Source organism: Mesoplodon mirus (assembly GCF_964341445.2).
Source record: "Mesoplodon mirus genome assembly, chromosome: 11".
Classification (NCBI taxonomy): Eukaryota; Metazoa; Chordata; class Mammalia; order Artiodactyla; family Ziphiidae; genus Mesoplodon; species Mesoplodon mirus.
Window position 1 is genome coordinate 473,228 of NC_138987.1, and position 26,541 is coordinate 499,768.

The window sequence follows — 26,541 nt, forward strand, 5'->3', positions numbered from 1 at the left end:
TGAGATGTTTCTTGTTTCTTGAGGCAGGATTGTATTGCTATAAACTTCCCTCTTAGAACTGCTTTTGCTGCATCCCATAGGTTTGGGGTCATCATGTTTTCATTGCCATTTGTTTCTAGGTATTTTTTAATTTCCTCTTTGATTTCTTCAGTGATCTCTTGGTTATAAAGTAGTGTATTGTTTACCGTCCATGTGGTTGTATTCTTTTACAGATTTTTTCCTGTAATTGATATCTATTCTGATAGCGTTGTTGGAAAAGATACATGATACAATTTCAATTTTCTTAAATTTACCAATGCTTGATTTGTGACCCAAGATATGATCTATCCTGAAGAATGTTCCTCAAACACTTGAGAAAGAGTGTATTCTGTTGTGTTTGGATGGAATGTCCTATAAATATCAATTAAGTCCATCTTGTTTAATGTATCATTTAAAGCTTGTGTTTCCTTATTTATTTTCATTTTGGATGATCTGTTCATTGGTGAAAGAGGGGTGTTAAAGTCCCCTACTACGATTGTGTTACCTTCGATTTCCCCTTTTATGGCTGTTAGCCTTTTCCTTATGTATGGAGGTGCTCCTATATTGGGTGCATAAATATGTACAATTGTTATGTCTTCTTCTTAGGTTGATCCCTTGATGATTATGTAGTGTCCTTCTTTGTCTCCTGTAATAGTCTTTATTTTAAAGTCTCTTTTTTCTGATATGAAAATTGCTACTCTAGCTTTCTTCTGATTTCCATTTGCATGGAATATTTTATTCCATCCCCTCACTTTCAGTCTGTATGTGTCCCTAGGTCTGAAGTGGGTCTCTTGTAGACCGCATATATACCGGTCGTGTTTTCAGATCCATTCAGCCAGTCTATGTCTTTTGGTTGGAGCATTTAATCCATTTACATTTAAGGTAATTATTGATATGTATGTTCTTATTACCATTTTCTTAATTGTTTTGGGTTTGTTATTGTACATCTTTTTCTTCTCTTGTGTTTCCTGCCTAGAGAAGTTCCTTTAGCATTTGTTGTAAAGCTGGTTTGGTGGTGCTGCATTCTCTTAGATTTTGCTTGTCTGTAAAGGTTTTAATTTCTCTGTCGAATCTGAATGAGATCCTTGCTGGGTAGAGTAATCTTGGTTGTAGCTTCTCCCCTTTCTTCACTTTAAATATGTACTGCCTGTCCCTTCTGGCTTGCAGAGTTTCTGCTGAAAGATCAGCTGTTAACCTTATGGGGATTCCCTTGTATGTTTTTTGTTGTTTTTCCCTTGCTGCTTTTAATATTATTTCTTTGCATTTAATTTTTGATAGTTTGATTAATATATGTTTTGGCATGTTTCTCCTTGGGTGTATCTTGTATGGGACTCTCTGCACTTCCTGGACTTGATTAACGATTTCCTTTCACATATCAGGGAAGTTTTCAACTATAATCTCTTCAAATATTTTCTCTTTCTCTTTCTTTTTCTCTTCTACTTCTGTGATCCCTATATTCGAATGTTGGTGTGTTTAACATTGTCCCAGAGGTGTCTCAGATTGTCCTCAATTCTTTTCATTCTTTTTTCTTTATTCTGCTCTGTGGTAGTTATTTCCACTATTTTATCTTCCAGGTCATTTATCCATTCTTCTGCCTCAGTTATTCTGCTATTGTTTCCTTCTAGAAAATTTTTAATTCCATTTACTGTGTTGTTCATCATTGTCTGTTTGCTCTTTAGTTCTTCTAGGTCCTTGTTAAACATGTCTTGTATATTCTCCATTCCAGTTCCAAGATTTGGGATCATATTTAGTATCATTACTCTGAATTCTCTTTCAGGTAGACTGCCTATTTCCTCTACATTTGTTTGGTCTGGTGGGTTTTTACCTTGTTCCTTCATCTGCTCTGTGTTTCTCTGTCTTCTCATTTGGCTTTGTGGACGGTGTTTGGGGTCTCCTTTACGCAGGCTGAAGATTCGTAGTTCCCGTTGTTTTTGGTGTCTGCCCCCAGTGGCTAAGGTTGGTTCAGTGGGTTGTGTATGCTTTCTGGTGGAGAGGACTGGTGCCTGTGTTCTGGTGGGTTTGTCTGGATCTTGTCTTTCTGTTGGGCAGGTCCGCATCCGGTGTTGTGTTTTGGGGTGTCTGTGACCTATTATGATTTTAGGCAGCCTCTCTGATAATTGGTGGGCCTGCATTCCTGTCTTGCTAGTTGTTTGGCATTGGATGTCCAGCACGGGATCTTACTGGTCTTTGAGTGGAGCTGGGTCTTAGCATTGAGACGGATATCTCTGGGAGGTTTTTGCCGTTTTGATATTACAAGGTGCCCAAGGTCTCTGGTAGACCAATATTCTGAACTCTGCTCTCCCAACTCAGAGGCACAGGCGTGACACCCGGCTGGAGCACCAAGACCCTCTCAGCCACACAGCTGGGGGTGAGAGCAAGAGCTAGCTTTGGTACATCTCAAAGAACACCAATGAGATTCACTCACCATTTTCTCTCTGTCAGTGAAGAAAACAAAATTCAGTGTTCGGTGAGTCAGCCACCTTGGTAGCCAGCCTCCAAGAAGGCCCTAATCATACCCTAATTATCTCCCAGTCATCATGCACCTGTGTGCCTCCTCACAGTTGAAAAGGGCTGATGTTTTAACTAATAAGACATTGCAGAAATGACAAAGTGCAGCTTCCAAAGGTATAAAAGATATTGGAGCTTCTGCTTTGGTTTCTGCTAGATCACTCTTCCTGTGGTAAGCCAGCTGCCATGTCATGAGGACACTCAAGCAGCCCTAAGGAGAGATTCATGTGGCAAGGAGCTGAGGCCTCTTACTTACAGCCACATGAGTGAGTCATCTCACAAGTCACAATACTTAATTTTATTTATTTATGGTTGTGTTGGGTCTTCGATGCTGCACAGGGTTTCTCTAGTTGTGTCGAGCAGGGGCTACTCATCATTGTGATGCATGGGTTCCTCCTTGCTGTGGTTTCTCTTCTTGTGGAGTATGGGCTCTAGGTGCATGGACTTCAGTAGTTGTGTCACGCAGGCTCAGTAGTTGTTGCTTGCAGGTTCTAGAACGCAGGCCAAGTAGTCATGGCACACGGGCTTAGTTGCTCTACAGCCTGTGGGATCTTCCCAGACCAGGGATTGAACCCCTGTCCCCTGCATTGGCAGGCAAATTCTTACCCACTGAGCTACCAGGGAAGTCCAGTGTGCTCTTTTTTAAACCTAGTCTGTTTTCATTATTTTCTATCTTAACTGTTCTATATTAAATAAAAAAAAATAATACTCCTTTCTACCCCTCCTCTTTGAGGATGATATATGAAGAAGTATGTCTTATTTATTAATCTGAAATTTTCACCTTACTTTTAAGAAGTAATCACAGTGTCAAGTATTTAATACCTTTCACTTCCACCTTGAAAAGCATGATTTTTACTTTTTGTTATGTATAAAAAACAACTAAAAATATGCATGGTTTGTAAGGAAATGACAAATTTCAGAAAATTCAGAATCTGCATACACTCTATACATAGCTTCTAGATACAGACACAGAAAATTGCCAGATACTCAGAGCTCCCCTTGTCCAATTCTAGTGACTCCCCTTAAGGTTTAATATTGTTCTGGTATCTAACAAAAAGATCACTTTACCTGTATTTTGTATTTTATATAAATGTAATGGCACAGTAAAATCACTTTTGGATTGGGCTTTTTTATTTTATGTTGTTTATGAATATGCCTATATGGTTGCCTGTTGTTGTTGTCATGCACTGACACTGTTGCATAGGATTCCATAGTGTAAATATTTAACTATTAATTAATTTTTTCCCAAATGTATTACAATATGAGTGATTTTCAGTTTGGGTCTATTGAGAATTGCACTGGTATATACATACTAGAACTTGAGCTTTGGTGGTATGTGTATAAATTATTGTTCAATATACATGTAGTAGTAAAATTTTTGACTCATAGCTTTCATCTGTTTATCTTTTTAGATATTTCTAAATATTTTCAAAACATTTGTATGATTTTTCATCCTCAGCAGCAGTGAATGAGATTCAAGGATTACACACATTCTTGTCAAACTTGATAATACCTGTCATTTTCATTTGAACTTTCTGGTTGGTGAGTGATAATTCCAGGTATGACTTTTTTTGCATTTAATTGACTACTAAGAAGCCAAGCATCTTTTGATATGTTTACTTAACGTTCTGTACTCTCTTTCTTGAAATATCTTTTGGTATATTTTTCCCATCTTTGCTATTACATTATCTTCTTATTGAAGACTTTTTTTTTTTTAACATCTGAAGACTTCTTATTTAGGAGTTTTAAATATATACTTGATATAAGTTCTTCTCTCTTTCTGTCTCTCCTCTTTCTTTAGATGAGTGTCAGTTTTTAATGTTAATAACATCTAATTTGTTATTTTCCTCTATTTAGTCTTATTTCTATTTATTTATGTAATCTTCTTATCTGTTGCAGAACACATTATATATTCTAAACCACAAATATGTTTTTGTTTCTTCAATAAATCTAATTGTTAAGCTTTAAATTTAAGTTAACTTTCTGAATTAAATATGTTGTATCATAGTGAGCATTAATTTGTCTATGACAGCTGCAAGGTTACATTTATTCAGAAAATGTTGTATTCAGCTCTCTTTTCATTTGCTCCTACTTCTTATTGATTCACAGAGGTAAACATCACTTCATCCATGGATCTGACTTTTCTTGATTTCTCATGGTCATTCTCATTAATTCTTCTTGCCTCATCAAATCTTTAGGCATTGCATTATTCCACAAAAGCAAAAAGCTTCCTTGGGCCTTTTTCCTCAGAAGATTGATTATTCCCACATTTTAAATGGGAGATTGCAATAAGTTAGGAGAAAATGCCACAGGGGTCTCTCTCTCTCTTTTTTTTTTCTTTCACATCTTGTATCAGCCTCTGCTTGCACTCTGTGTTCAAAGATTTTTGTACAACACATTGATAGAAGTGCCAGGTGTTTCTCTCCTTGGGGCAAAAGACAGATTAATTACCTGACAAATAAAATAAAAACAGTGTCTTTCTCTGTTCAAATGTTGGAAAGGATTGCTTGCATCCTAATTTAAAAGTTTCAGGTGAGTGAAGCTTAAGATTCCAAAGCTTTAATCCATATTTGCACCATGCACAGCATCCAACAGGACTGCTTTACATAACCCCATGAGACTTTTGTGTGCAAGTGAAATAGATAAAAATATAAAACTATTGCTGTCTTTTTGGGTCATAAAAAAGATTTTTTGTCTCATTTAAAATATTTTTTTTTTCTAAAATCCAAAAACGTGTCAGGCTAAAATATTGGAATTTCAAACATGGTAAAACCCCTTTTGAACGATGCGAAGTGAGACTTCTTTGTAGTGCTGATTTGCATTGCCCACTTGCTTGGTTGGCCAAAAAGGGCCTACGCGTTTTTTCCTGAATATATTCAGGAAAAAAAAACGTACACTCTTTTTGGCCAACTGCATCATTGTCGAAGTTCTGCCGCTTTTCATGTGCTTTAAAGGCGACTCCAATCTACCTCTTGAAAACGGTTTCCTGCAATTCTGCCTTGTTTTCAAATCCTCTTTGTTGCCTTACCTCAATAAGGTACGAAAGTTATCATTTATTATCCTGCAGGTTTGTGAATTTTAGTGCCTCTGAGATCCATTTTTCAACTCGCCTTTTTAGGAGCTGGCCTCCAAACCGCAGGACTGCTTCAGGCCCTATTCTGGTTCCGGGGGGCAGGCAGATCCTTTGGTTAATTCTTCTTCCTGATTGGAAATTAGAGTGACATGTGTCTGTCCAAACACCTAGAGCTGATCTCTCATTGGTTCCCCCTCTACCCATTCAACCTCTGGACAAATTGCAAACTGTACGAAACAGGAGGTTAAAGGTGCTGATTCTCCAAGTGGGGAGCTTGTTGGTAAAGCAGCTGGAATGGCGAACCCGAGCACCACGAGATGAAAAATGAGGTGCGTTTTAGAAACGTTTCCCGATCATATGGTGTACCATCCTCTGGGTTTCCCATGCATGTTTTAGCTGTAGGAAGATTCCCTTGAACCTGGAGATTTCTGACCCATGGAATGGGTAGCACGCAGTATTACTTTAAAGGGTCTGCATTTGCTCACACAACCTCACCAATCCGGTCGCCCCCAAGAGTGTCCAGCCTTATGTCTCTTCCAGCTGTGGGTCTAGATGTGGTCAATCCAGGTTGCATCACAGCCACTGAATGAATTTTGTAAGAATTTCTCTCTCTTTCACTATCTTTGCTTTTTTTTGTAATTTGTATTTATAATGGGATTTAGCTGATTTTCAGTGCTGTGTTTGTGCCCCTTTACACCCACTATATTCACTTACTGAGAAATATCAATAAATACTTTTTAAGATTCTTACTACGTGGATATATTCTTCTGTGGTGAATAAGGTGTGTTGAGTCCAGTTCACTGAGCAATGAGTAGGTCTTTTCTATTACATATTTGGTTGATGGAACGGTATCTGTGCTAATTTCAAACTATTGTTTTATGCATCACCCTACCTCACCTTTCCCCTTAAGCAGCCATAAGTGTGTTTTCTAAATGTGTGACTCTGTTCTGTTTTGTAATTTAGTTCATGTAGCGATTTTTACATTCCGTCTATAACTGATATCTTATGATAAGTTTCTTTATCTGTGTGACGTATTTCTCTTAGAATCATCGTACCTAAATCCACTCATTATGCTGCTACTAGCCTTAGGACATTGATTTCATGACTGAGTGATATTCCATTGTACATAAGTACTACAACTTGTTTATCCATTTTTCTCTTTCATGAGATACTTAAGGTGTACCCGAGTCGAGGATTTTGTGAACACAGCAGTCCTAAAATTTGGGGTGCCTGTGTCCTGTCGATTTTTGGTTTTCTCAAAATATAAGCCCATGAGTGGAAGTGCCCTGTGCTCTGTAGCTCTGTTTTTTAGATGTTTTAGGAAACACCATACAATTTTCGAGAGTGGCCGTTGGCAATTTATATCACGCCCATCAGCGTAAAAAAGCTCCCTTTTCTCCTTGACTTGCCCTGCATTTCTGGTTTTTACACTTTTTCAGCATGGCCCTTTTGACCGATGCCTAGTGAGACTTCTTTGCAGTGTTGATTTGCATTGCCCGCTTGTTTGGTTGGCCAAAAAGGGCGAATGCGTTTTTTCCTGAATATATTCAGGTGCTCACCAGGGCATGTAGCAGGTGTGGGTGAGTGTCACGTAGCGCACACCCAGCGCATAGAAGGTACGCAAGATGGAGAGGCTACTGTCCAGTGAGTGGCCGCCCTCCACACCAGTGAGGCAAGCCAACTTCCGGGTATTGTTGAGAGCTGGGGGCACGTAGGTCAGATGATCATTTTCAGAGGCAGGGGTAGCTTACTGAAGTCCCTAACACCCACTACCACCCGTCTGTTTACCTTTTTTTTTGGCCGTGCCACGCAGCATGAGGGCTCTTAGTTCCCCCACCGGGGATCAAACCCGACCCCCCTGCAGTGGAAGCGTGGAGTCTTAACCTCTAGACTACCAGGGAAGTCCCCCGTCTACCTTTAACTGAGGTCACAAGCTCCAGCTCAGAATAGGAGGCACACATGAGGCGGATGAGGTCAATTTGTTCCAGGGTGAGGCGCACAGCATCCCGTTCGTGGGTCTGGCATGGGACGTAGGCTGACCAGAACTGAGGGAAGGCCAGGGCTTAGTTTGGGCTTTGGAACTCCTTGGGCTTCTCATAGCCTCCTCAGCTGGCACAGCACTTACTGTGCCCAGAAGTCACATGTAATGCGTTGCTTTTTCTGTGGTACTTGGAAGTCCGTCAGGTGGGCTCACTGTGACCCCTGTAGCGCCCAGCATCCATGGCATGGCACTTTCTAGGTCACTATGGTAACTTCGTTCCAATGTGACTAACCTGTGGTCTCTGTGGCCCCCAAACTGCCCCACATTCCCCAGCAGCCATGGTGGCACCTTGTGTGTCCCTTTGGTACCTGGCCACCCACGAGACCATCTTTCAGCCTGTCCAAGCTGGTCTAGCCATGGCTGAAATTGCGCAGATTACCATGCTATAGCCCATTGTGGTAAAACTGCCTCAGGACCAGGGGCATGTTGTTGTGGCTGGAGGGAGGTCAAGGCAAATGGGTGGGCTCCTTAGGTCTTGGGATCGGGCAGGACACATTGCCTGGCCTGGGCCAGCCTGGGGGTCCCCCACCTCACACTGTCACACAGACTATACTAGGAGCAGCTGAGGCCTGGGCTGAGGGTTTCCCACCAGGGAGGGGATGACAGAGAAGGGGAAGGGCATCCATAGATGATGGAGAGGACATCCAGGGGTGGTGTGAGGGAGCCTCCCCACTAGCGCTACATGCTCCGGACCTCCTCCCCTGCCCAGGGCCAGGCTAGGCCCCCACCGGCCCCCAGCAGCCCGCACACACTGCAGCCACCCTTCCACAAGCGGGAAGTCCCGCATCAGGGCCCGCGTGCGCTCCCGCGGACTTGGGGTGCTGGAGGTGCCCAGCGTGGTCTGCACGAGGGTTACCGGTCACAGCAACAGACCCAGCAGGAGCAGCAGGCACAGCAGAGGCCGCTGGCTGCGTGCACGGGGACATTCGAGGCCCCCGGGCCGCAAGCTGCGCAGGGCAGGGCAGGCGGGCAGAGGCGGGTCTGAGAGGGGCGGGCGATGGGGTTCTGCCCGTCGACACAGGCCACCCAGCGGCGCGGCCTCGCGAGGGGGGCGGGGTGAGGGAGGGGATACAGAGTCACAGGACCCTGCGACCCGTGTGTGGAGAGCCGCAATCCGGGAAGCCCGGCAGCCACAGGGCGGCACTGCCCTCCCGCCCCCTGCTCAGAGGCAGCTCCCGCGGGCTAAGCTGGCCTCTGCTGAGAGCCCACTCGCCTCCCATCGCGGGTTCCCTCCGCCCCCGCCCCTCTTCCCACACCCACTGCTCCGAGGGGGCGCCCTAGGGTGCTCTCCCCCGCCTCTAACCTTCCTGTCCAAGCTGGGGTGCTTCTCTCAGAGGGCCACCTGCAGCCCGTGGCCTCCCGGGAGCACACCTCGTCCCCATCTGCCCGCAGCCGGCCCCGCCCACCCCGAGGGCTGCCTGTGAGGGTCTCTGTGGCCACAAGTGCTCTGGGCTCCCGGTTTCCCGGTACTGGGCCATGGGGGCTGGTGTGGGGGAAGAGATAGTTTCTGGAAATGGGGGTGGGTAACCATGTGAGCTCTGGATTCAGGAAGGGGCCCTCTGCCCCCAACCTTCTCTCTCCTCCTACTTGACTCCCCAACCTGCATGACCATTCTCTGGGGACTTGAACCAGCACCTGGGAACTATCAGGAACCTCCCCCACTTCTGTCAGCCAGCCTCAGGAGAGCGCCCTCAGGAGTTGCTACACCTCCCCAGGGCCTGAATAGAGGGACTTTTGGGATGTGAACTGAACAACCTTCTGGGGAGAGTCAACGACCCTTTTACTCAACAGAGCAGGAACTCAGTCAGTAGGCTATTTGTGTGGAAGGAAATGAAGTCGCTTCCATGGCAGAAGAGCCCTGCCGCAGCAACCTTCGTCCCAGAGCTGCTGGCTGACCTTCTGGCCAGGATCCCTCCTACCTCAGCGTGGAAGGCCCGGCCTCGTGGAGAAGTGTAGGTTCTGAAGAAAGACCTGGCACCTGGGTTCTGCTGCTACACTTGCCTTATCTCGTGGCCCTTGTGGCTCTAGCTTTCCCAGAAACCTCAAGGGCTAAGTGCCTGTGCTTGCTCAGAGGCCGCACGCCATTCCCCATTTCCAGCCTCAGGCCCTCCCGCTAGCTGCCTCCTCTAGGGACCCCCTCCCCTCAACACGCACACTGGGGATGTGCCTTCTCACAGCAGCTCAACCACTGAGATGATTTAGGGACTGTACCCAAACTCCTGCATCCCCAGCCTCTCAAGTTTTTGCTCTGATCCCTGGCACCCCCTGGAGCTGTTCCACCTTTGGAACCTTTCCCAGGTGGCAGGAGTGCCTAGCACAGGGGTAGTGACCTAAGTCTGAGCACTGGCGACCCTAGAAATCTGTTACAGAAAAGCATTTTATTGAGCAGTAAGGGACGCCACTGGGGACGGAAAGGCCTGGCAATAAAGGAGCATGTGAACCTCGGGACAGGGTGCGTGCTGCTTGACTCTCCATCCTGTTCTTGCTTCAGGGAGCAGGGCTTCCTGGGCCTCTCTATCCTGCCTCCTGAGACCCCAGGCAGGAGGCTCTTTGGGAAGCCACAGATAGATTGCTGCTTTCAGTTTCAAAAAGCCCAGCTCCCCACTGGTTTGTGGTGGTGGCCGCTGACAATGGCTCAGGGCAGGAGCCCATGTGGTAGACTGCTAAGGCTTCTCTGCACCCTGTCTCTGCTCCTGCATCCTCCTCGGCTCGCAGAGTGCAGACTTCACTTTGTTCAGCTCACAAAGGGGCCCGTGAGGATTGAGCAGAGGAATGCCAGGTTTTCTTCCAGGCCAGCTTCCGCCCTGGGATGTTCAGGGCAGGCTCTCATTTCATACCTCACTTTCTGAGGCTCCTGGCTTATGGCCATTTAGTGTGCAGGGAGGCTCCTGGCTGAGGAAGGCTCAGACAGAACGACGCAGGTTCTAATCTGTGGTAGTGGGCAGTGGGGGGGGGGCGGGAGGGGTCACTGCAGGAAGAGGCATTCGCTGTCTTAGGCAGTTAAACCATTTCCCTGTCTTCAGAATGGTTCAGCCAGCAAGATTCTGTGGAGTCCGCCTCCTGGCACCATGCTACAATCGCCGGATTTTGGGTCTGGAGCAACCGAGATCTTCGTCCGACTCTTCTGGAGCTTGCTTTCTCTCGGGAGCACATCTGGAGACTGGCTTCTCAGCTTCCGCCTTTGCTGGCATGGCCAAAGGAGCATCCCCGTAGGCCCGGTAGCCACCAACCAGGCAGTATGTCTTCCGATGCCGGCCCAACTGCGTTTCTCCACACCCTCGGTTGAGGACATGGTAGTGACCAGATTTAGGAGGAGAAATGGGAGCCACAGCTGCTGCAAAGAAAATCAGAACTGATCAGTCACTTCTGCTGTACACAGTCTCCTGCCAGAATTTCCCTCTCTCATGTCTCTCCCAGTTTCTGGCTGAAGACCTTTAATCTACTTGACATCCAAAACACAGACTTGGCCCATCACCTCTATGAGTCCCTAGAGAAGGGACACTGGCTGCAAAAGCAATTCCTAGAGCCTACGGCTGCATCAAGTGAGGTAGTCTCTTCACCGTTGCCAGGGAAAACAGTAGAACCCGAAAGAAATTGCAATCATGATCCTCTCCATCTCTCCCTTCCACAACAGAGAAAACATTTCTTGCAGTGTGTCACTTCTGAGGCTTTAATGGAAACGTCTTTCAAGTTTTGGAAAAAGATAATCTAATATAAATTGGTTAAGGACCCCTCCCACTTTGGCAACCCCTCTTGGGCCCCATTTATAATGCCTGTTACAACCACACTGAACTCTAGCCCTCTGATACTTTTATCTAGATTAGATCAAGGCCAAATACTGAGGCAGAGTGATCAGGAGACTCAGAACCGGGTTCTGGGTACCAAGTGTAGGCTCACATCCACCCAGCCTGCTGGGACACCATCTGCTCAGCCCTCCAGTCTCACTAGCACTTCATCACCCCCCTTGGTTCTTCCGGTCTTCCCATGAATATGGCACCACCCTCTCCCCTAGTACTCAGCAGCTCAGTATGGGACGTGTCTGAGGGGACCGATATAGATGTGTACATGACAGCACAGAGGTGCCTGGGTTTGAAGGTGCGGTTCAAGAGTGGCCCTCTTCCTCAAACTGCTCCGTTTACCATCTGCCAACAAAAATGCACTTGCCTTTTGCTAAGAGGCCAACCAGGAAAGGGTCTGAATGGAAGCATCCTGTAGCCCAAAGCGGAAGGCAACATTTATAAAGATCAGAAGCTTCCTGCACACTAGTTCAGGGATGACCTTTCACTTGTCCTCAGCAGTGAGCACTGTGGGACCCTGAAGGTGTCCCAGGTCACTGGTATTACTTACAGCTGGGAAAGTGCTGAGGTTTACGTAGTGGGCAAGCCCCACAGGAACATGTGGCAGCCAGGTGAGGTTGTGTGTACACCATGCCTCTTCTACAGATGCCCGGTCTCGGTGTACCTGCTGCACTGCCCAGCCAGGGAACAGCACAGGTTTGAGTAAATATAGACGATCCGGTCAGACATTCTCTCTCAGACAACCAAAGAGATTGGTATCTGGTGGAGAACTGGTAGGGAAGTTTCTCTGAGGGCAGCACATTTCCATAGTTATGCTGCCATGGAAACTGTGAGAAGGCCTGTGAGGTCATCACTACCCAGTGAGGTCATAATAAGGAACCTGTGACTTGCGGGTCAGGCTTCAGGAGGAGGGGCAGTTTTGTGGAGGAGAGCAGGGTGGAGGCAGAGGTACTCTGCCTGGCCCCTCACACCTGGGCTTCCCCACCCATGCCCTAGTCTAGTAGACACCCCACGTGGGGCGTTCAGGTGGGCTGGTACAGCCCCAGGGGCCCCAGGAGGGCAAGAGAGACCCACATTCTGAAATTGGCTTGAGAGGCAAGATTAACGTTAAGAGACAGCTAGGTTGTATGGCACTGACCCTAAGAGGCAGAGAATTGTGTGGACTGGGGAATCAGGGAAGGCTCCTTGGCAGTGGGCCTGAAGGACAAGTGAGATCTGGACCCATGGGGAAGAGAGGGAAGACATTCCAGTTTGGAAGAATACAAGCAAAGACACACTCTTCTCGACCTTGTCCTGCCCCAAATATAAATTCATAGAACCCTCACATTTTTACACCTGAGGGCTTAGAAAAACCAAGATGTTAAGGAGCCTACCCAGTGTTACACAGGTAGTGGAGAGGGGTTCTGCTCAATGGTTACGTTCATGTCGGGGCTCCGGATTTACAGCTGATAGGAATGTGAGGACGAGCTCATGCCGTTTCAAACATTTCCAAGTGATACTGAGAGAGATGTTAAAGGTGCAAAATGAGGGTGCTGAATGACCTCACAAAGTGGGAATGGTGGGCCCATTTTAATATGAAATTCAAAACAAATTCATGACAAAAGGACATAATACAAAATGACAACATAATCATTACACTCCCCTCTCCCCTAGAAGTAAAAATCATTATAATCCTCTCTCTCTCCACCATGAAAGGATGAGATAAAGGCTCAGCAGCAGCCCCCGTGAAAATCATGGTCAACACTGTGAAGAGGGGTTAGTAAGACAACTTGGTCCGACTCAGAGAAGGAAAGAGACAACTCTGCCCTTAGCCTGATCAGGCCCACAGGAAGGAACCACATTTGGGGCAGCTTTTGATAGTGTGGCAATGAGAGAGAACTTTCTTTAGGAGGGGACTCCCTGTTGCCGACCTTGAGAAAGCAAAGATGGGACCTTCGTTTACTGGGGCTGTTGCAGAGGGGATGTGCCCAGGAGGTAGAGACTGCTTGGACTACCCTTTTAGAGGTTGGGCCACCCTGGTTGAGAACCACAGCACCTTCTGTCCCTAAACTGCTTGAATCAGTGGGTGCCCATTAGGACAGACGAAGTCAGGCCTCATTGGAGCAGACTGCCTTTTGGAGTGGTAGAAGGTAAATGTGAAGGGGAATGCTCTGGCGGAGGTTTGTCACGGCAGGTGGGCCAGCATGAGACCATTCAGAATCTCCAAGGCTCCAGAGATTACTTGGCTGGGAGCATCCCTCTGATGTGGTTTGGGGACTCCTACCTTAACAGGACCTGGCTGGGCATCTGGGGGAGGCAGAATAAACGGTTTATTAACTTAAGAGAGCGAGAGAATCACCTGGGGGGTTCCACCAAACCACTTAAAAAGTCTTGTACCTGGATTCTTGAGCCAACCCTCAGAAAACTTATCTAGATCTGGAGTAGGGCTCAGGAAGCTGCACTTTTAATAAGCTTCCTGGGCAGTCCCACCACAGTGGTCCATGGATAGAGAGACCAAATTATTGTGTATTCTCGGTTGCTTTTGGGAGTCAAAGTGGGCAATATTAAAAACTGCAGCAGGCATATGTATAAACAGGGAATATTCAAGGCAAGCAGAGGTGTATAGTTATTCTATGCATGAATCAGATTTGAGAAAAGCTAGCCTGGTGGTTAAAGAACACAACCCTGAGGACAGACAAACCAGATTCTTTCCTACTGACTTGTGTGATTTTGACCAAGTTCTTTTATCCTTCTGACTGTTTCTTCAAATGGAAAAGAGTTATGACTGTACATTTAGCACAATATTCTCTTTCGGCAAAGGTTGCTCTGGGTCCATCTGTGTTCTCTGCAACTTAACCCTTTCCAGTGCGCAAGCATTTTTAAGTTGTTTGGTGAAGTATTACATTTGACTTTCAACAGTTCATTACTTTGGGCAAAGCTTATATAATGCTGCAGAGACTAGAACCTATGCAGAGATAGTGAGAGGATGTTATAAGCTTATTCTGCTGGTTTATAAAAAAGTTTAACCTTTTCTTCTCTTCCTCCACCTGCCACCAAGAGATGAGAAAGAAGGCAGAGCCTGGAAATGCACACCAAGCAATATTTCTGTGTCAGTTTGCCTTTTATTCCTCTGCCAGTACTTCCCAGAGAGATTTCACCAAAAGTGCCTAAGCTTGCCATGGCCATTGTTGTGAAGAAAATTTCTCTTTATTGCTAGTCACATCCCCTTTTCCTTCTCCTGGAGGCTTAATGGATGTTTGGGGGCAGGAAACAAAATTTAAACTAAAACATCCATTGAAAGAGCCTTCGTCCTAAGTGTGGTAGTTTGGAGTGTGAATCTTCTCGGGGTCTACTGAATTCTGCCCCAGTGGAAACTGTTATTAAGGGGCACCCATAGAAACATCGCTTATTGTTAGAAACCATGACATAATACAGAGCCAAGATCGACATTATTCTTCACGTGAAAGACTACAGAGAGCCGAGCTCAGTAGTTCACCCTCCAGTGTTGGCCAGCAACTTACCTTTTGAAGCCAGACAGCAGCCCGGGTCTTCAGAAGGTGACTAGGCAGTCCAGAGCACCCTACTGACAAGTGTGCTCACCCGTCCAGCACAGAGGGAACGGTCCCTGTTATGGCATCATATATAAGCCTGCTGCAATAAGGTTTGCTGGTGCAAAGGCTCTCTCACTGAGGACCCCAGTTCTGGAAGGCTTCTCCTCTGGCGAGCTGCCAGTTCAATCTTCCGAGCCAGGCTCACGTCCCAGGGATGGGTCACAAAGCTGATGACAGTGACTGGCACCTCGCTCCCCACCCGGCCCACCCTCCCTGCTCTGTGGATGTAGTCTTGCTGGGTAGGAGGGAAATCATAATTGATGACTAGCTCCACCTGGGTGCTGTCCAGGCCCCGAGAGGCGATGTCTGTGCAGAGAAGAATGTCTCGGGAGCCCTTCTGGAAGGACTGGAAGATGCCTGCTTTCACTGAGGCAGGCATCTGTCCCTGCAGTCTTAAGTGTTGGATTTTGTGGTCATCCAGAATATATACCCCAGCCAGTTCACAGTGCTGGAGCAATTACAGAACACCAGAACAGTTCCTGCGGCGCCAGTCCTATATGCTCTGTCATGCTGCCTAAGGATCTGTACCAACCCAGTCACCTTCTCTGTTCCCTTCGGCCTCATGAATGTCTGTCTGACATGAGGCATGATGCAGTGGAGCTTGTCACTGGTAACGGGGGTTAGAGAGTCTAAGCTGGCAACTTTACTCAGCAGCTGGCCTCCACCTTCGGGAAATGTGGCCCCCACCAGCACTAACTGAGCTTTGAGATTGAAGGGGTCTTTTAAGTCAGCTGGGCCTTCTGCTATATGGCTCCCCTCCAAGATGTAATCCACCAGTTCCAGGAAGATTTCATCCAACAGCGTGTCTGCATCATCCAACACCAAGAAGGAGAGCTGCTCCAGGCTGATCAGTTGAGTTTTCAGGGCCTTCCACAGAGCCCCCGGAGTGGCCACCAGAATATCTGCTGGAGGTTGTTTGGACAGTTGCAGCCTGATCCTCCTCATGCCATGGCCTCCCCCTAACTCCTGCACCTGGAGGTCCAAGGAGCTGCCCAAGGCCTGGGCCACGGCACGCACCAGTTCGGCTAATTCTCGAGAAGGCACAAGAAACCAGGCCTCGAGGAGCAGGGATACGACAGGGGTCCAGGCTTGGCTGTCCCAACAGCCGTTGAAGGAGAGGTAGCATGTAGCTGAGAGTTTTGCCACTGCCGGTTTTTGCGGCGCAGAGAATGTGGCGGCCGCGAAGAAGTGGGGGAATGGTACTCGACCGCACGGTTGTGGGCCGAACAACTTCGGGAGCAGCCTCTTGTAGTGCGCTCAGAACGCGGAGCTCCAGACCCAGTTCGGTTCAGCTGCCGTTGGGCGAGAGGTTCCGCAGCGCTGGAGCCTCATGTTGCGCACACTCGATGGAGAAATGGTCCGCGTGGGTGCACCGGTTCCTCCAGCCCCACGAAGAGAGTGGCGCGGGTTCCAAGAGCCCAGCGTGAGGTGAGCCGGCTGGTTCAAGTCGGGTCGCCGCACTGACATCAGCGTCAGCCCAGGACGCGCCAGCATCGGCCGCGGGGGGGCTACGCTGGCCGCTATGCCGCTCTTCCTGCTGCCGCTGTAGAGCCCGCAGGATGCGCACCACGGGCAGCGGCTCGTTGGGACCGCGGACCGTCAGGTCCCGGCAAAGCGCCAGAAGCAACCGAGCCGCGAGCGACAACAGCCGCAGCCGCCGTGCGAGAGCCATACTCCGCTTGCTGCGGGAGAGGCGCACGACAGTGACGTCACAGGCGCGCCAAGGCCTCGCGGACGGTGGCTGGCGCGGCTCAGTAAAGCCTGCGGAATCGGCGAACTGTGTGGAAGGAGCGGGATCTGTAGAGCTCAGCAGCGGCGAGGTGTGTAGGTCCGAACCGGGGATGGTGACTCCAGACCCCGGCCAAACTTGGGGAAGGGTGCGCAAGGGAGGCAGGACCGGGGTCCAGCGATACGCGGCGGTGGGGCCCTGGCATTACGAACCAGGAGGGCGGAGGGCTTCTGGCGATCCGATGTCCGATCCCTGCCGTGCTCTTTTGTCGCCCTCACAGCTCCTATCATGGCTTGGCCAGTTCGGGTCTCCCCCTGTGACTTATGATGAGGGTGCGGCGATGTTTTCCCAGATGTGGTCCCCGTGTAAGGTCTTTGAATACAAGTATTTATTGAGAGTCTGAGTGAATGGGTCAGGCCTGGGGGCCGAGACCAGGAGTCCGGAGTCGTAGGTCCAGGCTCACCCTTCCCTTAGAGCTCCTCAGAGAGCTGAGGGCCCCGAGGGCAAGCTGATGGCTTTCAGCGTATCTTCTCTTCAGTCAAGAGAACTCATCTCTTGGTACTTTTCCCCTTTCTTTTCAGCTGAGGTTCATTCTCCCCTCCCTTGTCACCCTTTCCAAATTCTCATCCTGAACCCACTGCTTTCTTGGGTAGTTCACCTCCAACGGCTTTCCAGTCAGATACCTCAATTCCATAAACAGCAGAGAGGAGGGTCCTGCTACAGGTTTGTGTCTTGTCTCACAAAGCCACGGTCAGGCAGAATATTTTACTTTAACTCAGTTGTTCAGGTCGCCAAAAAGCCTTAGACAACAGGTACTTCCTGAACGGATACCGAAAATGGGTGTCCGATCATTTCTGTAATTTCCAGTGTCTTGGGTAGGAGATAAGGTAAACGTGCATTAATCACCTGGGAGTGTATTAACATCTGGCGAAAGAGTTTTACTTTCATCAGATACCATTATAGAGATAAATACTATCAAGTTTCAAATAGCATTTTGATACGCGATAGACGTTCTGGAGAGTTGAATGCTAAGCCAGCAGAGGAGAGGGTTTTGAGTCCTCATGGGTGAACAGAGTCATTGGAAAGAGCAGTGGCTCTTGAGTGAGGGTGATCTTGCCATCACCCGTCCTCCAGAACGTTTGACAATGGCTGGAGACATTTTTCTTGGTCACATCCGGGGTGTGTGTGTGTGGGGGGGCGGTGCTGCAGACATCTAGTGGGTAGTGACCAGGATGCTACTACATATCGTACAAGGCATAGGACAGCCCTCCCCACCACCCCAAAAGAATTATCTGGCCCCAAATGTCAATAGTGTGCTATGGAGAAACCTTGGATAGAGGCTGAGGACTGAAGAGAGGCTGAGGGTCTCACATGTACTCTCCCTTCAGGTTGTCAGTCACATTTGCCAGACCCTTGTGTGGCCCTGCCCCTTTCCTAGAATCTGTAGCAGGCACACTGATGCCATTGCTTGTCATGGCCTTGGGATGAGAAAACCTTGGGGGCTCCTCAAAGTCATAAACACAGGAAGGAAGGAGTGATTTAGGAGGGTGACGTGGGAGAAGAGAGCTTTAGGAAGAACAAAATTGTCCTCATGTGTTTGGGAAATGTGCCAGATGGAAAAGAGATGAGGTGTGCCATGGGGTGTACCATTGCAGAAGGCAGACTGGGACTGATGCGTGACAGGGAGTCACATTCTGAACTTGATATAGACTGCTGTAGCAACTAGAAATGCCTAGATCTGTCTAGAGAGTGCTGGGTTTTCTGTCACTGCAAAGTTCATGTATAGGCTGATGACCAGTGACTGGTGATATGATAGAGGGGAGTTGATATAAAGGATGCTCTAAGATATTGTGATTCTACACTACTTTTACGATTCTTTCCCAGAACTCGGAGCTCCTCGTTCGTTAGCTGAAGAGCTCCTTGGATGTCTGCTCTGACAAGTTTCATCCATTTACATGTGCCACTCATTTTTCAGGTACAAAACAAAGAATCGCTTTGCACAAAGCCAGAAGGGATACACTGAAAGAATGATCAGAAAAGAATAATACATAGGTAAGCATTTACATTGACTTTCTCCACATATTTGAGACAGGGTAGCTGGTTAGTGGCTGCTTTCTCGTGCTCGAGCCCTTACAAAGTGAATCTCCTCAGAATGTCATAGAGATTGGAGCCTATCTAAGCCTGTGTGTCTCTGCCCGTGGCCCCTAGTTTCTTCGTGTCATTGCTTTAGATACTGTGTAAGGCCCTTCTCTTTTCCTCCGATCACAGCAGACATTGAGTAACCTCTAGTTCTGACTGAGATGCATATTTCACATTATAGTACTTTGAAATGAGAAAGGTTTACCTATTGTGGAAACAAATGTAGGCTCCTGGGAATGTTAGTGTCACATGGTAATGTTTTTCCCAGGGCTGCCATGGTAACTGACGTTGCCTGGTTACTCCCTAAGTTTTGAAAAGAATGTCTCCTTGGATCTCAGGTGATAGTGGTACATTCCTTCCTTCATTTATTCATTCAGTATATATTTTCTGAGCACCATGTATGTCCCAGGTACTTTTCATATGGACAGTGAATGAAACAGACAAAATTCCTGCCCTAGTGAAGTGTATATTCTGATTAAAATGGGGTGAGGCCTGGCCATTGGTAGTTTTAAAAATCTCTCCAGATGATTCTAATGTACAGCTAGGTTTGAGAATCACAGTTATAAGTGAAGCACTTTGGGAATTGCAAAGGCATTGCAGAAATAAAAAGTGGCTGGCTATTCGTATTCCTTCGCTATTCCTGCATTCTCCTGCCTGCATCCGGACTGTTGTACAAGTGCCGATCATTTTCTTTTCAGCCCTTTTCGCTGTTTGCCTAGACCCTTTATCCCTCTTTCTAACCTAACACCCTACCTCCTTCTGGTCTTCCAACCTCCAGTCCATCATCTGTTTGGGATTTATCCTAAAGTTGGTGGGAAGCCATTGCAGGGTATAAACAGGGAAGTGGTGTTAGCAGAGATGCCTTTTTCAGACACCATACTGGCTATTGTAAGAGAATGGATAGGAGGGGGCAGGAGAAGATTTGGGGAGACTCATTAGGAGACTGGCTTTGTGCACAGTGGTGGCCTTGGAGGTGGAGTAAAGCAGGCACGTTAGAGTCATATTTGGAAGGTTAGTGATGGCTTGGAGGCGAATAGGAGTAAGCGATGAATTGGATGTGGGGAATGTGGGTTAATGGTGTGTAATTGGGTAAATGGAGGTGCTACTTACTGAAATGGGAAAAATTTTCTCCCCACATATTGGCCTGATAAACACCTTCTCACCCTTTAGACCTTGAATCAGAGATCCTTTCTTTTTTTATTTTAATATATTTTATTTTATTTCATTTTTATTTGGGCTGCGGTGCCGGCTTTCAGGATCTTAGTTCCCCAACCAGGGACTGAACCCAGGCCCCCTGAACTGGAGGCACAGGGTCCTAACCAGAGGACCACCGGGGAATTCCCAGCAGAGATTTTTTTCTTTCTTTTTTTTTTTTTTTTAAATATAAGCTTTAATTAATCAATTTTTGGTCGCGTTGGGTCTTCGTTGCCGCGCGTGGGCTTTCTGTCGTTGCGGCGAGGAGGGGCTACCCTTCGTCGTGGGGCACGGGCTTCTCACTGCAGGGGCTTCTCCTGTTGCAGAGCACGGGCTCTATGTGCGCGGGCTTCAGAAGTTGTGGCACACGGGCTCAGTAGTGGTGGCTCGTGGGCTTAGTTGCTCCGAGGCATGCGGGATCTTCCTGGAGCAGGGAGCAAACCCGTGTCCCCTGCATTGGCAGGTGGATTCTTGTTTTTGTTTTTGTTTTGTTTTGTTTTAAACATATTTATTGGAGTATAATTGCTTTACAATGGTGTGTTAGTTTCTGCTGTATAACAAAGTGAATCAGCTCTATGCATACGTATATCCCCATATCCCCTCCCTCTCGAGTCTGCCTCCACCCTCCTGATCCCACCCCTCTAGGTGGTGGCAAGGCACTGAGCTGATCTCCCTTTGCGATGCCGCTGCTTCCCACTACCTAGCTATTTTACATTTGGTATTGTATATATGTCAGTGCTACTCTATTACTTCATCGCAGTTTACCCTTCCCCCTCCCCGTGCCCTCAAGTCCATTCCCTACGTCTGCGTCTTTATTCCTGTCCTGCCCCTAGCTTCATCAGAACTCTTTTTATTTTTTTAGATTCCATACATATGTGTTAGCGTACGGTATTTGTTTTTCTTTCTGACTTACTTCACTCTGTATGACAGACTCTAGGTCTATCCACCTCAGTACAAGTAACTCAATTTCGTTTCTTTTTAAGGCTGAGTAATATTCCATTGTATATATGTGCCACATCTCCTTATCTATTCGTCTGTCGATGGACACTTGGGTTGCTTCCATGTCCTGGCTATTGTAAATAGTGCTGGCTGGCGGATTCTGAGCCGCTGCACCACCAGGGAAGTCCACAGAGATTATTTTTTGAGGGAGGCCCTCCTCAACCCCCATCAGTCTCTTCGCTGCTGAGCTAGACTCCTACAGCCTTACGTAAGTGCTCCATCATAGCACCATGCACACTTTTATTTTCACACATATCTGTAAGTTCCCTTTCTATAACCCTCTGTTCTATTGAACCTTACCCTCCTGCCTCATCTTTTTGTCTCTAGTGCCTAGCGGTGCTTGGCATATCTTAGGGGCTCAGTAAGTGTCCGTTGAATAAATAATTGGAGACAGAGTACAAGGCTTAGGAAGGTTGATCAAGGCTTTGTCTTCTACACGTGGAGTAGGAGATGCCCTTAACACATCCGAGTGGGGATGTGTTTTGAGCAGTTGGTGTGAGGTTGGGATGCCTTTGGAGATGATCGTGGCCAGTAGTTTATACCATGGGAGTGAATAAATTTGTGGGGCAGGATGTGTGAAATTAGCAGGGAAGAGGGCCCACGACTGAGGAGCAACCTCAACATGTGAGGGCAGGAGGTGAAACCAGGAAAAGAGACTGCAAAGCAGGGGTAGAGAGAAAAACTGGGAGAGTGTGCGGTCGACGAACCCAGGGAGGAGAGAGATCAAGCAAGAGGGGAGGCTTCACCGTGCCATGTGCTGCTAGCAGAACACGATTGAGGAGGACAGGTCAGTGTCTCATAGACTGAGCCACTTCGAGGTAATTGGTGACTTGAATCAGAGCAGTTTTGGGAGAGTGGCAGAGGGGGAGGGCATGCCGGAGTGGGCTGAGTAGTACAAAGGTAGTACCTCTGAGAAGAGCATCCTTGGCAAGCTTTGTGGTTTTTAGGAGGGACCAAGTTTGCTTAGAATAAATGAATTAACAGTTATCTCTGGGCCACAGGATTTGGATTTTCTTCGTTTTACTCCTGTTGCTCTCCCTTCAAAATATTTTTAGAATGTGACCACTTCTCGCCACCTCCCCTACTATCTCTCCGTCCTGAGCCACCATCATCTCTGACATCGGTGGCAGAAGAGCCTTCTGATGATCTGCCAGTGTCTACCGTGGCCCCCACAGTCTGTTTTTCATACAGCAGTCAGCGTGATCATGGGGAATGTGATCAGTCATGCCACTCCTCTCCTTAAAATCCTTCACTGGCTCCTACCGTGAAGCGCTAACACAGCCCGCAGAGCGTCCGACAAGGCCATTCGGGGTCCGACCACTGTGTCCTACCTGCTCACTGCTCTCCATCCATTGTGTATCTGACTTCCATTACCCTCTTCTCCTTTCTGTGCTGCAACCAACAGTGGCCTCCTTCCTGTTCTTCTAACACACCAGACAAGCTCCTGCCCCAGGGTCTTTGCACCGGCCCTTACCTCTCCTGTGCGCTCTTCCATTAGATACGAACTTGGCTAACTCACATCTCTGCTCAGATGTCACCTTCTCATTGAAGTTTATCTGGGCTCCTCTATTTAAAATTTTAACCTATGGGGATGAGGTGGGGGGGGAATGGGTGAGGGTGGTCAGAGGATACAAACTTCCAGTTACAAGACAAATACGTTCTGGGATGTAATGTGCAGCATGGCAACTATGGTTAACAATACTGTATTGTATCTTTTTTCATTTTATTTATTTGTTTACTTTTGGCTGTGTTGGGTCTGCGTTGCTGCACGTGGGCTTTCTCTAGTTGCGGTGAGTGGGGGCTCCTCTTCGTCGCGGTGCACCGGCTTCTCATTGTGGTGGCTTCTCTTGTTGGGGGCCACTGGCTCTAGGCGCGTGGGCTTCAGTAGTTGCGGCACGTGAGCTCAGTCGTTGTGGCAGCGGCCCAGGTCGCGCCAGCACCGGCCGCGGGGGGCTCCGCTGCCCACTCTGCCGCTCCTCCTGCCGCCGCTGTAGAGCCCGCAGGATGCGCACCACGGGCAGGGGCTCGTTGGGACCGCAGACCGTCAGGTCCCGGCGAGGCGCCAGAAGCAACCGAGCCGCGAGCGACAACAGCCGCAGCCGCCGTGCGAGAGCCATACACCCCTCGTTGCGGGAGAGGCGCACGACGGTGACGTCACAGGCGCGCCAAGGCCTCGCGGACGGTGGCCGGCGCGGCTCAGTAAGGCCCGCGGACTCGGCGAACTGTGTGGAAGGAGCGGGATCTGTAGAGCTCAGCAGCGGCGAGGTGTGTAGGTCCGAACCGGGGATGGTGACTCCAGACCCCGGCCAAACTTGGGGAAGGGTGCGCGACGGAGGCAGGACCGGGGTCCGGCGATACGCGGCGATGGGGCCCTGGCATTACGAACCAGGAGGGCGGAGGGCTTCTGGCGATCCGATGTCCGATCCCTGCCGTGCTCTTTTGTCGCCCTCACAGCTCCTGTCATGGCTTGGCCAGTTCGGGTCTCCCCCTGTGACTTACGATGAGGGTGCGGCGATGTTTTCCCAGATGTGGTCCCCGTGTAAGGTCTTTGAATACAAGTATTTATTGAGAGTCTGAGTGAATGGGTCAGGCCTGGGGGCCGAGACCAGGAGTCCGGAGTCGTAGGTCCAGGCTTACCCTTCCCTTAGAGCTCCCCAGAGAGCTGAGGGCCCCGAGGGCAAGCTGATGGCTTTCAGCGTATCTTCTCTTCAGTCAAGAGAACTCATCTCTTGGTACTTTTCCCCTTTCTTTTCAGCTGAGGTTCATTCTCCCCTCCCTTGTCACCCTTTCCAAATTCTCATCCTGAACCCACTGCTTTCTTGGGTAGTTCACCTCCAACGGCTTTCCAGTCAGATACCTCAATTCCATAAACAGCAGAGAGGAGGGTCCTGCTACAGGTTTGTGTCTTGTCTCACAAAGCCACGGTCAGGCAGAATATTTTACTTTAACTCAGTTGTTCAGGTCGCCAAAAAGCCTTAGACAACAGGTACTTCCTGAACGGATACCGAAAATGGGTGTCCGATCATTTCTGTAATTTCCAGTGTCTTGGGTAGGAGATAAGGTAAACGTGGATTAATCACCTGGGGGGTTCTTAATATCTGGCGAAAGAGTTTTACTTTCATCAGACACCGTTATAGAGATAAATACTATCAAATTTCAAATAGCATTTTGATACGCGATAGACGTTCTGGAGAGTTGAATGCTAAGCCAGCAGAGGAGAGGGTTTTGAGTCCTCATGGGTGAACAGAGTCATTGGATAGAGCAGTGGCTCCTGAGTGAGGGTGAGTCCTCATGGGTGAACAGAGTCATTGGATAGAGCAGTGGCTCCTGAGTGAGGGTGATTTTGCCATCACCCGTCCTCCAGGACGTTGTTTTTTTTTTTTTTTTTTTTTTTTTTTTTTAGCTAATTGGGCCTCTCACTGTTGTGGCCTCTCCCGTTGCGGAGCACAGGCTCCCGACGCGCAGGCCCAGCGGCCATGGCTCATGGGCCCAGCCGCTCCGCGGCACGTGGGATCCTCCCGGACCGGGGCACGAACCCGTGTCCCCTGCATCGGCAGGCAGACTCCCAACCACTGCGCCACCAGGGAAGCCCCTCCAGGACGTTTGACAATGGCTGGAGACAGTTTTCATTGTCACATCCGGGGTGTGGGGTTGGTGGTGCTGCAGGCATCTAGTGGGTAGAGGTCAGGATGCTACTACATATCGTACAAGGCATAGGACAGCCCTCCCCACCCCCCAAAAGAATTATCTGCTCCAAAATGTCAATAGTGTGCTATGGAGAAACCTTGGATAGAGGCTGAGGACTGAAGAGAGGCTGAGGGTCTCACATGTACTCTCCCTTCAGGTTGTCAGTCACATTTGCCAGACCCTTGTGTGGCCCTGCCCCTTTCCTAGAATCTGTAGCAGGCACACTGATGCCATTGCTTGTCATGGCCTTGGGATGAGAAAACCTTGGGGGCTCCTCAAAGTCATAAACACAGGAAGGAAGGAGTGATTTAGGAGGGTGACGTGGGAGAAGAGAGCTTTAGGAAGAACAAAATTGTCCTCATGTGTTTGGGAAATGTGCCAGATGGAAAAGAGATGAGGTGTGCCATGGGGTGTACCATTGCAGAAGGCAGACTGGGACTGATGCGTGACAGGGAGTCACATTCTGAACTTGATATAGACTGCTGTAGCAACTAGAAATGCCTAGATCTGTCTAGAGAGTGCTGGGTTTTCTGTCACTGCAAAGTTCATGTATAGGCTGATGACCACTGATTGGTGATGATAGAGGGGAGTTGATATAAAGGATGCTCTAAGATATTGTGATTCTACACTACTTTCACGATTCTTTCCCAGAACTCGGAGCTCCTCGTTCGTTACCTGAAGTGCTCATTGGATGTCTGCTCTGACATGTTTCATCCATTTACATGTGCCACTCATTTTTCAGGTACAAAACAAAGAATCGCTTTGCACAAAGCCAGAAGGGATACACTGAAAGAATGATCAGAAAAGAATAATACATAGGTATGTATTTGCATTGACTTTCTCCACATATTTGAGATAGGGTAGCTGGTTAGTGGCTGCTTTCTCGTGCTCGAGCCCTTACAACATGATCTCCTCAGAATGTCATAGGGATAGGATCCTGTCTGAGCCTGTCTGTCTCTGCCCGTGGCCCCTAGTTTCTTCGTCATTACTTTAGGTACTGTGTAAGGCCCTTCTGTTTTCCTGTCAGTCACAGCAGACACTGAGTAACCTCTAGTTGTGACTGAGATGCATATTTCACAGTATAGTACTTTAGAAATGAGAAAGGTTTACTTATTGTGGAAACAAATGTAGGCTCCTGGGAGTGTTAGTGTCACTTGGTAATGTTTTTCCCAGGGCTGCCATGGTAACTGACCTTGCCTGGTTACTCCCTACGTTTTCCATTCGACGCAGCAGGCCCACCGGTAGGCCTCTCACCTGAGAAGTCCAGAATCGGGAACACACAGGCTGTATCAGTTGCACTGCGGCCTTATTCACAATAGCCAAGATGGTGAAGCAACCAAAATGTCCATCAACAGGTGAATGGATAAAGAAGAAGAGGTCCATGTACACAGTGGAATATTCACCATGGAGAACAATGAAACACTGCTCTTTGAGGCACCACAGATGAGCATAGAGATAATCATGGAACATGAGGTAAGTTGGAAATCAAAAGACCTATATCCTATGATATTACTTATAGGCGTTATCTAATAACTGACACACAGGAAAATATTTCCACAGAGAAAGACACTCACAGATGTAGGAAAAAACTATACTTATCTAAAAGGAAAGGTGGGAGGAATGGATAAATGAAGATCAGTGTTACATATACCAATACATATTATATACATGTGTCACAAAGACTGACCATATAGCAAGGGAGGTCTACGGAACACTGTGTAATATTTTGCATGGGAAGAGGATCTGTATATGAATAGATATATATA

At 48.0% G+C, this 26,541-nt stretch overlaps 1 long non-coding RNA gene and 1 pseudogene across 12 annotated transcripts in view; one reads left to right on the forward strand and one right to left on the reverse strand.

Moving 5' to 3' along the window:
* The window catches only part of LOC309812543, a 69,310-nt gene that overhangs the window by 23,664 nt on the left and 19,105 nt on the right, over positions 1-26,541 (forward strand). For 3 of the 11 annotated variants that reach the window (XR_014295339.1, XR_014295341.1, XR_014295342.1), the window contains exons 1-3: positions 16,793-16,847; positions 18,732-18,808; positions 25,518-25,594. This is a non-coding gene — a long non-coding RNA (uncharacterized lncRNA). The other 8 variants (XR_014295336.1, XR_014295337.1, XR_014295338.1 and 5 more) reach the window with 7 other exon arrangements.
* LOC309812542 (putative ATP-dependent RNA helicase DDX28) lies at positions 10,877-16,699 on the reverse strand (annotated as a pseudogene). Its single transcript, XR_014296197.1, has 2 exons — positions 14,938-16,699; positions 10,877-10,974 (listed from the first exon to the last, which is right to left on the reverse strand). The product of XR_014296197.1 is annotated as a putative ATP-dependent RNA helicase DDX28 (transcript).